The sequence below is a fragment of the Ylistrum balloti genome, unplaced genomic scaffold, assembly GCF_031769215.1.
Source record: "Ylistrum balloti isolate Yb309-2 unplaced genomic scaffold, AGI_CSIRO_Ybal_v1 Utg371144, whole genome shotgun sequence".
Taxonomy (NCBI): domain Eukaryota; kingdom Metazoa; phylum Mollusca; class Bivalvia; order Pectinida; family Pectinidae; genus Ylistrum; species Ylistrum balloti.
Window position 1 is genome coordinate 760,847 of NW_026782627.1, and position 5,154 is coordinate 766,000.

Below are 5,154 nucleotides of genomic sequence, written 5' to 3' on the forward strand. Positions count from 1 at the left end.
GTTTGCAAAATTAATTTGGTAATTTTCAGCAGATGGACTCCTAGATTTGTTTGAAATTAGCTTAAATTGTAGCATTAAATAACATATTTTCCAAAAATCATCACCTTTTCAAATATAGGTAACATTACAGAATAGATATGAAAGAACTTAAATGATTAAATACATTTTTCATTTGATTTATACATAAAAAGGAGTTTGTGATTATTATACGTCTCTGGTTAAACCATGACCCTGACATATGACCTTCCAATCGTCGCACAAAACTATGACCCATTATAAGCACCGATGTCTGCACCATACTGTTAAGACGTAATTTCTAAAATATATGTAAAACAATCAAAACACTGACTGACCTGCTATATGCGTCTTTTCCCTTTGTTTCTTCGTCTGGTAATGACTTGATGCGCATGCTCATCACATCCCTTTCCCCCTTCCGCATCAAATCCAAAGGCCGCGAAATTTAAATTGTTAAAAATCCTACCGAATAGTTAATATTATTTACAACATATAAACCACATGACAACAACTCCTTGCATGTATAAAGTACATTAAAATGTCATTTTAATTATCATAAGTTTAATGTAAAAAAGGTCATGATTTATAACAAGGTCTCCGCTAGGATTTGAACTTGGGACCACAACCTAACAAGTCTGACGTTCAACCAATCATTCAGATAATAAGTTCTCTCTAGTCGAGCGGTATGTCATAGCTAGTATTTGACCAGGGTTACATACTCGCCTTCCTCGGAATAATTCTTCCTGGAGTTTCCAAGGGTTGCAGGGAAAGAGCATGTGTCGTTATCTTTTTCCGAGAAAGACAAATGTGAAAGTGGTCACATTAATTCTATCAAAGACATGCGTCTCTGATTATATTGATAAGCCCATATCTGACTATGAACTTGTCAACATACAGAAAAAAATTCATAAACATTCCTTTTTACACTATGGCAGACAAATCTCTACAAAAAATGAAACAATGCTGGAGCAAAATGTATTCAACTTACTTTCTGCATCTTGTTTTTTTTATTCTGCACACGGCACTAAGACTCAAGGGAAGGAACTCTGTCATTGCTTATCTCAAAAATAGAACTGAAAATAGTTTTATTTCTTATGATCCAAAATTTTAAAATGTTGAAAACGGTAACTGCATCAAAATCGCCTGGCCTAATATCGGCGTTATTTCAAATTTGTATCCCCTATCATAAAAGTACCCAGATACTCCCCCTCCCCCTCATAAAATAATCCAGTTTTACACATTTTCTGTTTAAAATTCGGTTGTTGGTCAGTCAGTTGGCCACAGATACCAGAGGTACCTGTACAAGTGTCCAATTAGCTTATTACACCTGGTCAGGTGTTACATCATAAGACTCTTTTCTATATGAGTATGTAGGATAGGGATATTCCACCCGAGGGTTTTTACCACATTTTGTGATCCCGCGGGTGGAATATCCCTTTCTCTCATTTCCACCTGTGTCAGATAGGCCTGTCCAAGGCAATAAACATGGTCATGATAGACGTTTATTACACAGGCGCCTTGGAGTCATTGTTTGCAGGCTCGTATTTACAAAATTGTTCTATAAATATCAACATGACCAACCCTGGGACTCACCCTTTCCGCCGTCGTCCACGTGTGATTGAAAGTGACAGTGACTAACTTTTCTCCTGTCGGTGTGGTGCGAAATGCGTGACGTAAGTGACGTCATCTCTTAAGCAAACCAAGAATTCCATTAATAAATGTGTAAGATTTGTAAGATTACTATTGACAGTAGAGTAGTATTAATAACTTGACCAACATGTTCAAAGATGTTAAATGTGTTTATGATATATTATACATTAAGCAATAGTAAATATTAAAAAGAAAAGTGTTTTATTGCGTGTTTTAAGGCACTATATTTGAACGCGTACGCATGTCTCTGGGTGATATATTTGACAGGGTATTTGACCCAGCCAGCTTGAAGAAAAAACAGCTAAACACTGACGTTGGATGTTTACATTCACAGTCCATATGTTTTCGACCGCAAACGTAGTTTGCAAAATTCGGGGATGGAGAATCTATTTCAGCAATCTTTTTTTATGTATGTGGCCCAAGGAAAAAAATAGAAATCTGAAAAATGGCGGCGTCCAGTGCTGGCTACCGCGAAGTGAGTGCAAATATTTGATAATATGAGATTAGAAATGAGAGGAAAAAACTCATAGACTACGAAGACCGAGCATCATACCTGCTACATATGGAGTGATTGTGAAATGGACTCAAAATATTGAACTGAAGTATTTAAAGCCCCAATATACGTAAAAATCACTATAAAAAACAAACTTTATCTTATTTTCCCCGTAATATATGTAACAAAGAAAAAAAACTGACTGTTTTCAATCTAAATAAAAATTGAAAAAATCGGAAAATAAACAATGTGGGACCCACAATAATTCATACATTACCGCTCGTAGCGATGACATTGCGCATGCGCATATTCCGCGTGTGTAAACATGGCAGACACAGTACAGACGTTCATCAGTCGCTTCCTGTTTTTTTCCAATCATACATCAGGCCAATTTTGAATTCTTACGTTATAATTGTGCGTCGTATCGTTTCTAAACTAATTATTCCTTCTAATAATTTCCCAAAAACTGAATGTTTATCACAGGAATACCTCAAGTCTTCGACGTCCTTTTTTAAAATTCTTATAGTTCAATGTAAAGTGCAGAGAAAAACTTTGAACTAAAATTACTGCAAGATCCTACGATGAAATTTTGTTCAATTGTTATGGATTAGGTTTGATAACGTTCCGGTTAAATTCTGACGTGATTTTCAACTTTATCGTAAAAAGAAAAGGGCCGCCATGACGCAATATTTGATTTTTGCCCTAACGTCAATATCTCGATAATGACGAGACACTTTAAAACATCTTTGGATATGTTATGTAGAATTGAAAATAAATGGCACTTCTTGTAGAACATATTTGTATAAAACGCCAACTTCCGGTTTTCGGTAGGGGTCAAAGTTCAAAAGTGCAATTCAGGGTACCAAACTGCCAGAAACTTCTTCTCAAGTTTGGAAAGGCCTAGACGTTCGATAGTTAAAATATATATTACTAAGGAAATTGTCTATTAAGTTTGTTAAAATGGATGACTTTTACCCACTTTCTTGGTCACGGGGGTCAATTATATTAATATCATAAAATGACGTTTTCTTAATTTTGAAGAGGTAAACAGTTATTTGATGTGATTAACAATCTTCTGCGGAGACCTGATTTTGACTGGATTAAGCAAAACTTTGATAAAAGACCAACTTCCAGATTCCCTTAGGGGTCAAAGTTCAAAACTTCAATGTAGGGTACCAAAGTAAACGAAACTTTTTCTCAAGTTTGGAATGACCTATAGGCTTGATATCTAATGCATATTCAGTTAAAATAATTGTCCATAAATGTTGTTAATATGGATGACCTTGACCCACTTTCCTAAGAATTCAATTCAATGGTTTTAGAGGTAAACAATTGTGAAATTTCCTTAAAAATCTCCTGTGAACACTTACTATTGATAACAATGAGTAATGTTTTCCAAAACTTCAACCTCTGTCTTTTTCGGTACAGTTCAAAATTAACATTATACAGCATTATTTTGGAAAACAGTACACTCAGTACTTTGATCTCTTACTATTGATGATTTCTTTTGTATTTCATACAGAGTGCCAATGTATTGCAGACATTGCCTTTAATTACAGGCTAAAATAGGTGAAAAGCCCGGCAAAATAGTCTATGACAATTTCTAGTTCATATCATTATCGTTCGGAGAGTGTAACAATGTCTTTGCGCATGCAATTTTAGATTCAGATTAATCAAAATTAATTTACTTCGTCTCTGTCACGCGTATAGCGTGAAATAAGAGGTTATCTTACAAAGAATTGAAAAATGGCCGGCAAATTAAGTTTTGGGTAATTACATAATCATACGTAGTAAGAAATAATATTAAAACCGCGAGTTGAAATGAGGCTCCGAAAGGTCACGTCATGAACGCGGCGATCTCTGATCTAAACAGCGATGGGTGATAGACAAAAAAGCGAGTGTCGACTAGCGTTAGTTTGAAGCTGATGCTCTTTATCATCGTTGTCTAATTTTAAGTACAATGCTTGCCGGAAATCAAACGCATGGGAAAAAATAACGAAATCTAACCATTTAGTCCTTTTTATAGCAATGATGAAAGAAGGCATAAAGTATAGCAAAGTTGTCAAAGTAGATAGAGAGCAATTATCAAATATATTGGGGGATACGTTGATGATGGCTATCAGAATGGTACCTAGGGGGGCAATTATCTGATACATTATAAGGGTGTACATTGATGATGGCTATCAGAATGGTATCTAGGGCACAATTATCTGATACATTATAAGGGTGTACATTGATGATGGCTATCAGAATGGTATCTAGGGCACAATTATCTGATACATTATAAGGGTGTACATTGATGATGGCTATCAGAATGGTATCTAGGGGACAATTATCTGATACATTATAAGGGTGTACATTGATGATGGCTATCAGAATGGTACCTAGGGGACAATTATCTGATACATTATAAGGGTGTACATTGATGATGGCTATCAGAATGGTACCTAGGGGACAATCTGATACATTATAAGGGTGTACATTGATGATGGCTATCAGAATGGTACCTAGGGGACAATCTGATACATTATAAGGGTGTACATTGATGATGGCTATCAGAATGGTACCTAGGGGACAATCTGATACATTATAAGGGTGTACATTGATGATGGCTATCAGAATGGTACCTAGGGGACAATTATCTGATACATTATAAGGGTGTACATTGATGATGGCTATCAGAATGGTATCTAGGGCACAATTATCTGATACATTATAAGGGTGTACATTGATGATGGCTATCAGAATGGTACCTAGGGGACAATTATCTGATACATTATAAGGGTGTACATTGATGATGGCTATCAGAATGGTATCTAGGGCACAATTATCTGATACATTATAAGGGTGTACATTGATGATGGCTATCAGAATGGTACCTAGGGGACAATTATCTGATACATTATAAGGGTGTACATTGATGATGGCTATCAGAATGGTATCTAGGGCACAATTATCTGATACATTATAAGGGTGTACATTGATGATGGCTATCA